The sequence below is a fragment of the Ipomoea nil genome, unplaced genomic scaffold (genome assembly GCF_001879475.1).
Source record: "Ipomoea nil cultivar Tokyo-kokei standard unplaced genomic scaffold, Asagao_1.1 scaffold1993, whole genome shotgun sequence".
Taxonomy (NCBI): Eukaryota; Viridiplantae; Streptophyta; class Magnoliopsida; order Solanales; family Convolvulaceae; genus Ipomoea; species Ipomoea nil.
The window spans coordinates 2,103,663-2,113,455 of NW_017618421.1; positions in this window are offsets into that span (position 1 = coordinate 2,103,663).

A 9,793-nucleotide genomic window follows, 5' to 3' on the forward strand; every position below is an offset into this window, starting at 1 on the left:
TCAAGCAGATGGAAATTTTAGGGAAGAACCTTAATAGCCAAGGGAGGATTAGTTAAGGCTAAGAGGTAACCCATGTCTCAACAAAACCTATTTTCTTCGCTATAATCTCTTTCCTTGGCCTCCCTCTATATGCTTGTGTCTTGATTAATTCCTCTATGCTATTTGTGAAATATCCTTAATGATTGATAATATGATTTGTGTGTATCCTTGATAATCTTGATGATCTTGATGATGAAAAGAGGTTCTTGATATTGATGTAATGATTCTTGACAAGTCTTGAAAGTTCTTGATGTTAAAGATAAATTGTGATTTTAATGAATTGGGAGGGATTAGAGCCCTAGGATGGATTGGAAATTTGTGTTATAATGTTCTTGATATAAATTGGGTGGGAATTCGCATGTTCGGGTGTTGTTTATGTTTAGAAGTCATAATAGGATGAGTTATACGTGATTCTTGCTTTTGATCCATTAATTGACTACGTGGTGTCGTTAATTGCGTTTAAGAGTGTCTAAGCATGGTTTCGGGTTCCACAAAGGATCCCGGGACGGATTTGTGATGAATGAGTCAGTGGGGGATAGGTGGGGGTAGGGGTACCCGCCACCTACCCGCTGCCCGAAGATCACCGCCGGGCAGCGGGCAGGCGCCGGGCAGGCGTCCGCCCGCCGGCAACCCGCTGCCGGCAGTGATCTCCGGCGGGCAACCGGCGGGTGATCCCTCACCCACCGGCTACCCGCTGGTCCGTTACCCACCCCGGGTCCCCGGCTTCCCCGTTTGATGTTCCCCATTCCCCGTGGTGTCCCAACGGACCCCGCTTGTCGTGCTTGAGTCTAGTTTGATGTTTCGGGTGCCGTTCGTAGGATAAAAGAGTCTTAGGAATTGCATGCTAGTTGAATCGGTAATCCGTCGACCTAGGTGAAAGTCGTATGAACCCCTTAGGACTATTCTTAGTATGTGAATGATCACACGTAAGCTTAATTATATGCCTCCCCCTTCCCAATATGCTATTATGTGTTATTGTGTGTTCTTATGTGTTATGTGATGCATGATCCCCCAACTTGGTTAAGATCAAGTGGGCTATACGGGCAGTTGAATGGGCTGAGAACCATCCCAACTGTTAACCAGGTCGGTTAAGATCGGTCAGGTATATAAATATTATATAGGACTGAGGTCCACAATACGGGCAGTTGAATGGGTTGAGAACCATCCCAACTGTTAACCAGGCTGGTAGAGACCGGTCAGGTATATAAAGATTATATAAGACTGAAGGTCCACATGGGCCTCGGTGATATGACCCACCGACCTGGACGCGCCAGGCGGTGTGTAGGGCCAACAAGCCGAGGAAGGCTGTAGTCCACCGACCTGAGTAATCAGACGGTGTGTAGGGCTACGGCTGGCTGCGATCCACCGAGTGATGGGACCTCGGTATGTAGGGCCGTAGTCTCCGAGGATCTTCGCCCACCGACTGAGTTTAGCTCAGCGGTGTGTCGGGCTTGATCCGCTACGATCCACCGATTGTGCGCATCAACGGTGTGTAGGGTCATAAGTCCCCCCTTGTAAAAGGGATCGCGGTCCACCGACTGTGCGCGTCAGCGGTGTGTCGGATCGTGGTCCGACGTTGAGTTCGTCAGCGGTTCTCAAAGGGTTGGTTGCGATCAACTCCCCTCATACCGCGGTACTGAGGTAGGGTGCTGCGGGGCTGTGTTAATGCTATAAGCATTAACCCTCATGTTCGGGGCATGCGATTGGTCCTGTGGCGCCATCAATAATTATGTGATATGAATGATGTTTGGATAATGATGTGTTTGAATTGGAAAAGTGATCTGTGACCTTAGATACGTATTCCTTATGATGTTTACTCTACTTAACTGTTTATCATTGATTAATGTGCTTGTCCCTATTTGCTGAGTCTATTCCTGGTTTTAAAACTAGAGTCTCTTAAGTATATATCTTCCTGCTTCAAAATGATTTTCATATATCTATATATATCTATCTATAATGTATTTCAACACGTTGGAGTGGGTTACCGGCATCATTCGCTGAACAGATATATTTGGCTTTCAGGCACAGATGAGTAGATCCCAGAGCGCGCTAGAAGATCGTGGATTAGATAGATAGTCTTTCTTTTCGGCCTGCGTGCCACAATGATGTATTGAGGATATCTAGTTAGTTTAGCCTGTGCATCTGAGTTCTCCAGCTCAGATGTGGCATAGCACCCCGTACACTTATAATTAGTAATGCTCTGTTTGGGATTTTATGAGAAATTACCTTTATCATATAAGTTTTAAAAAGTTTCAAAATTTCGGGGTGTTACAGTTGGTATCAGAGCCTAAGTTTGACCCTAGGATAAGACTCTTAAGACCAGACTTTAGGACATTAGGCTTGAACTCTAGGTATTTAGGAACATAGGATTTAGGAATCCTAGGACGCACGGTGAGATTGTGAGCCTACCTATCATCACATAACCTCCCCTCACTCTATCCCTCATTAATTTAAAGAATTTCCCCCTTCGCTTATCACATCAAGGTAAGGGTACAACACACTAACTCTTCATTCCACATACTTGCCCTAGAAATTTGTGATGTCATTGCATGCTTTTTACCTGCTTTGTTGCTTATCACTCTTTGATTATCATACTTGCTTATTTGCTTAAACATATATTCCTAATTGATTTTAGACCAAGTTAGGAACTGCATATTATTGCTTAAACTATTTGATCAAACATGCGTTATTTGGATGTCTGTTGCTTGATAAAGTATTTTGGAACTTGCAATTAGTAATGTTATTTGGCTTATAAGAGCTCACTTGTCCTAATCAAAATTGACCAATATAGTTAACTCACTAATAGCCCGATAAGTACTTACATGAGTTTGCATTTTTGGGGAACATAGCTTTAATTAGGAAGGGGAAGAATGGGGTGTGTGATCCTTATGATATCTAGTTGAAGTCTCCCGTGTTCCTTGTTAGTGTCATAATAATTGATCCCTTGATACTTCTTGTGTGTTTAACATGTAAATAACAATCTAATGCTTGAACATGAAAGTCGAATTATCTTCCTAATTGATTTGTTTATTAGTTACATAGAAATTATAGGGTCTAATTCTATTTCTAGAAAATCTAAAACCTCGAATACATTGCATATTAAGTTTTGACCCGAAAATCAATCTGAGTGAGACCGATAGAAAACCGAGGAACCTAAACCAAGTGGTCATCTAGAAATTATCCTTGGAAAGATATATTGCGTCCCTAAACTATCTTAAAACTATCCCTCTAGACTTTGGTCCATGTTGCATGATAGACCACAAGCTTCCCATACCTTGTTTAGAACCCTTACCACTAAGATAAGGACTCCCCCCTAAAACAAACATTTATACATAAATAAGTATATCACTACTATTCTAAATTTATTCCCCTAAAAATCCTATATATATCTAAAGTATGTAGTAAACCCCAATTACATTTGTATGCTACACCTACACGCAAATTATTATTATTATTATTATTATTATTATTATTATTATTATTATTATTATTATTATTATTATTATTATTACTATTATTATTACTATTATTATTATTATTATTATTATTATTATTATTATTATTGTTGTTGTTGTTGTTTTCATTAATAATTACACTCTAACCCTAGTCACCTTGCCTAAACCTAAGTCTTCCATGGTTGCGACATATACGGTACACCCCTATATATATATATATATATATATATATATATATATATATATATATATATATATATATATACTTGTGAACCTATAGAACATCCTCCCTTATTCATACATATTCATATAAATTGTTACAGTCATATTATATACAATAATATCCCTAGCCCCAAAACCATATACATGTACCCTAGCTATGATAATCTTATATGCATCTATGAGTTTGCACTTAGCGTGTCCTAACCCTGAAATATCATTCCTTACAAACTACATCACTCTTATACACACATATCCTGAGATAACCCTAATTCCACATTTCCCCTCGCACGACCTCCCTGTTACCACCCCTACCTTCCCTAAGTAATTAAAAACTTTAGCCTCATCATCAGGTCACCAATTGATTTAGGAATTAGCAATCAAGAGTCTTCAATTCTAAATTGTTTAGGCATTCTGGGCTTCTAAAGGTAAGATTTATGCCGACCTAAAATCTATTTACCACCGAGATAAAACTAATTTTCCTAAGTAATTGTGTGATCAAATTCTGTCAAGATTCCTCAAGATAAACCTCTTAGTATCTGAGAACCTATGCTACTTTACTCATTATTATTAAAGAATATTTGTATGCAAATTGCATGTTCCAATTATAGGTGAAAATTTATATTTTCGTATGTAATGCACATAGCTCGCATGTTTATGTCAAAACGCACACTTACACGCATTCATGTATATACAAAGCATGTTAGGCAAAACTATATGTTATAAGGCATCCCACTGTGCATATATATAATAGCATTAATTACAAGCAACCTGCATATAAGTGCCAATACTTGTTATGTGATCACCCACCATTATCCATGATATGCAAAATAAAGATCCTAATCCTACTATCTCCCCAAAATTTATTTACCCCATAAGAAGCAAGAACCTTCCTCCTAATTACTTACAATCTTTTCCTCAAAATCTGATTTTCGCTATTTGAATAATTGTTATATGATTTATGACCTTCCTGGATTTAGGTGACAAATGTTTGGTTATACCACGATATTGAGCACGTGAATTTAATTGTTAATCATGCACTAGTTTAACATGTTGAATAATACATATATGTGCTTTATGATTCCATAGGACTAGTTATTATTTAAGACTCAAAATAGGTTCACATGCCTTCCTACTCTATACCTATAGACTTAAGAAATTGCATATTTAGCATAATTACGACTGTATGCATACATGCATGCCAACTTACAGGTTCCGCATATACCATAATAATTAATTACCATACATGTTAGACTTGTTATTTTGTAACTATGAGTATTTGGTATAACCTACTAAGCACAATGATTAGGCATAGATCCTACACATACGGCATTTTGGCTCGCGACATGCTACACTACATATTAAACATTTGCACCCATTCGTAAATGAGGATTCGCCTGTGTTGGTATACGTGCATATGTGTTTTATAATAGTTATGTGGCTATTCGAACCTGCACCCGCGTAGTATTTGCCTCTTATTTATGTACTTAAATAATTATATGTTCAGTGCAACTTATGATCCTATGTGTTAAATCATCATAAATCAATCAAACAATGAACATGCCGTGTGTAAGACATCTATGTTATGTTATCATGCATCCATAAAATTTACATGATGTGAGTTGCATATTCATGACCTTATTATTTGGTGAATTTTGCTAGCACAATAGTTAGGCTTAAACCCAGTAAATTTATATGTGCATATGAATATATATTTCCCATAATAATATTTTCCCTATGTGCTACTATACTACTTCGGGCACTTTACCCCAAAATGATTTCTAAGCTTCGGGGACGAAGCTTCCTGTAAGGGGAGGAGAGTGTAACACCCCGTGTTACGGCCTTCAATCCCGAATTAATTATTTAATTAATTCCGTTAATAATAATTAAAAAGGATTTAATTTGATTAGGATTCCCTTTAATTAATTAATGTGGTCCACCATGGATTGTGAACCCTTTCATAAACTAGAGTTTTAAGCCCATTAGAAATAAAGAGGGTAAACCTTTTACTAGTCAGATTCTAATTAGGAATCCTAGACCTATATATCTATTAGGAATAAAGAAAGTAGGCCTATATTATTCAGATTATGATTACGATTCCTGATTCTATAAATAGGGGATTAGAAAGCAATTAGAAACCTTACCGCCCATAGTTATACTACACGAAAATATTCCCGGGAGATTCCCCACCACCGAGCCTAGGGAGATCAAGCGGATGGAAATTTTAGGGAAGAACCTTAATAGCCTAGGGAGGATTAGTTAAGGCTAAGAGGTAACCCATGTCTCAACAAAATCTATTTTCTTCGCTATAATCTCTTTCCTTGGCCTCCCTCTATATGCTTGTGTCTTGATTAATTCCTCTATGCTATTTGTGAAATATCCTTGATGATTGATAAGATGATTTGTGTGTATCCTTGATAATCTTGATGATCTTGATGATGAAAAGAGGTTCTTGATATTGATGTAATGATTCTTGACAAGTCTTGAAAGTTCTTGATGTTAAAGATAAATTGTGATTTTAATGAATTGGGAGGGATTAGAGCCCTAGGATGGATTGGGAATTTGTGTTATAATGTTCTTGATATAAATTGGGTGGGAATTCGCATGTTCGGGTGTTGTTTATGTTTAGAATTCATAATAGGATGAGTTATACGTGATTCTTGCTTTTGATCCATTAATTGACTACGTGGTGTCGTTAATTGCGTTTAAGAGTGTCTAAGCATGGTTTCGGGTTCCACAAAGGATCCCGGGACGGATTTGTGATGAATGAGTCAGTGGGGGATAGGTGGGGGTAGGGGTACCCGCCACCTACCCGCTGCCCGAAGATCACCGCCGGGCAGCGGGCAGGCGCCGGGCAAGCGTCCGCCCGCCGGCAACCCGCTGCCGGGCAGTGATCTCCGGCGGGCAGCCGGCGGGTGATCCCTCACCCACGGGCTACCTGCTGGTCCGTTACCCACCCCGAGTCCCAAGCTTCCCTGTTTGATGTTCCCCATTCCCCGTGGTGTCCCAACGGACCCCGCTTGTCGTGCTTGAGTCTAGTTTGATGTTTCGGGTGCCATTCGTAGGATAAAAGAGTCTTAGGAATTGCATGCTAGTTGAATCGGTAATCCGTCAACCTAGGTGAAAGTCGTATGAACCCCTTAGGACTATTCTTAGTATGTGAATGATCACACGTAAGCTTAATTATATGTCTCCCCCTTCCCAATATGCTATTATGTGTTATTGTGTGTTATTTTGTGTTATGTGATGCATGATCCCCCAACTTGGTTAAGATCAAGTGGGCTATACGGGCAGTTGAATGGGCTGAGAACCATCCCAACTGTTAACCAGACCGGTTAAGATCGGTCAGGTATATATATTATATAAGACTGAGGTCCACTATACGGGCAGTTGAATGGGTTGAGAACCATCCCAACTGTTAACCAGGCTGGTAGAGACCGGTCAGGTATATAAAGATTATATAGGACTGAAGGTCCACATGGGCCTCGGTGATATGACCCACCGACCTGGACGCGCCAGGCGCTGTGTAGGGCCAACAAGCCGAGGAAGGCTGTAGTTCACCGACCTGAGTAATCAGGCGGTGTGTAGGGCTACGGCTGGTTGCGATCCACCGAGTGATGGGACCTCGGTATGCAGGGCCGTAGTCTCCGAGGATCTTCGCCCACCGACTGAGTTTAGCTCAGTGGTGTGTCGGGCTTGATCCGCTACGATCCACCGATTGTGTGCATCAACGGTGTGTAGGGTCGTAAGTCCCCCCTTGTAAAGGGGATCGCGATCCACCGACTGTGCGCGTCAGCGGTGTGTCGAATCGTGGTCCGACGTTGAGTTCGTCAGCGGTTCTCAAAGGGTTGGTTGCGATCAACTCCCCTCATACCGCGGTACTGAGGTAGGGTGCTGCGGGGCCGTGTTAATGCTATAAGCATTAACCCTCATGTTCGGGGCATGCGATTGGTCCCGTGGCGCCATCAATAATTATGTGATATGAATGATGTTTGGATAATGATGTATTTGAATTGGAAAAGTGATCTGTGACCTTAGATACGTATTCCTTATGATGTTTACTCTACTTAACTGTTTATCATTGATTAATGTGCTTGTCCCTATTTGCTGAGTCTATTCCTGGTTTTAAAACTAGAGTCTCTTAAGTATATATCTTCCTGCTTCAAAATGATTTTCATATATCTATATATGTCTATCTATAATGTATTTCAATGCGTTGGAGTGGATTACCGGCATCATTCGCTGAACAGATATATTTGGCTTTTAGGCACAGATGAGTAGATCCCAGAGCGCGCTAGAAGATCATGGATTAGATAGATAGTCTTTCCTTTCGGCCTGCGTGCCACAATGATGTATTGAGGATATCTAGTTAGTTTAGCCTGTGCATCTGAGTTTTCCAGCTCAGATGTGGCATAGCACCCCGTACACTTATAATTAGTAATGCTCTGTTTGGGATTTTATGAGAAATTACCTTTATCATATAAGTTTTAAAAAGTTTCAAAATTTCGGTGTGTTACATTAGGCCTCTCGGATCTTAAAGCTAGGAAATTCCATGGAATTGGAGCTACAAGTGATCTAGATATCTCTTGCTTAGATCACTTATTTAGAACAACCCTAGGAGTTGGCCGGACTCCACAAGATGTATACAAATCATTCAATGGCAACAAGATTCACATACAATTGCAATATCTCAACCTAATTAAGAATTCTATATCACATTAGCATCATGATCAAGATTCACAATCCAAATCCTAATAAAAGCCTAGCCACACTTGGCTAAAGGAAACAAAATTGCAAATTGAATTAATCAATAGCCTACATAATGTCCACCACAACTAAAACCCCATAATTTAAATTACTGCTCCTACAAATTTCCCCATTAAACTTACTTCCTCCAACTTTTCAATTTGGAGACGTAAAATCAAAGCCACTTTAATTGGCTTTAATTTACTAGGCTACACTGATGAGAGTACTGTAGTCCCATCCCAGTTTTTCGATGCTGCGTAAACTATCACAAATCCTAGCTATACAAATTGGTACTGTCAAGACCAAATTATCATTAGCACCCTCCTTGGAAGCTGTTCTGACCCCACTCAATCGATCATCTCTTCCGCTGAAACCTCCCGTGAGACTTGGGAGTAGTTAACTGCGAGCTTTGCAAAGACGTCACGTGGGTTAATTATCTGACTTAAGTCCAAGTTAGCATGCAATCCGCGAGGTATTCGATCCATTGTTGATTATCTTAATGACATGAAGACCATTGCCGATGATCTTCCTATCGCACAATGCCCGGTATTTGATGAAGATCTTACAGTTCACATTCTTACTCAGATTAGTGAAAAATACAACTCTGTTGTATCAATTGTACGTGTGCGAGAGTCCCCACTATTACTCTTTGAGCTCTCTGAGATACTCACGGATCATGAGCGTATGTTAAAGGAAGCATATGAGTCCTGACAAAATGTAATTGCCACTGCGAATGTTACTCAGCGGTCTTCCAACAATGGACAGTCTTCTTAAGGTAATTCTTACACGAATCGTTACAATTGTAGTCAGTTTGCGAATAACAATTCCCGACTACCTTGGCAAAATTACAACAGTAGACGCTCCTCTCATAATGGTTTGGTGTGTAAGTTCTGTAATATTCCTGGACATGAGGTACGTTATGTCATAAACTAATTCATTTTTTTTAAAAAAAGAAACTAACATCTCTCATATTCCGTCTACGAGTTCCAGCCCGACCCCGCCCGTCAATACGTCCACCACACAACCTGTGTTGACACACCAATGGTTATTTGACAGTGTGCTTCTCACCATACCACGTCGAGTACTTCACCACTACACAGTTTCAGCAAATATGGTGGTCCAGATGAGATATGCCTGGGTGATGGTAAGTGCCTTCCTATAACTCACATTGGTCATACGATCCTATCCACACCATCCCGGCCTCTTTCCTTCAACAATGTTCTGTGTGTTCCTAAGTTACATAGAAATTTTGTGTCAGTTTCTCAATTATGCCACACTAACTCTATTTCAATTGAATTCTTCTCTAATTTCTTTCTCGCGAAGGATTGTCAAAC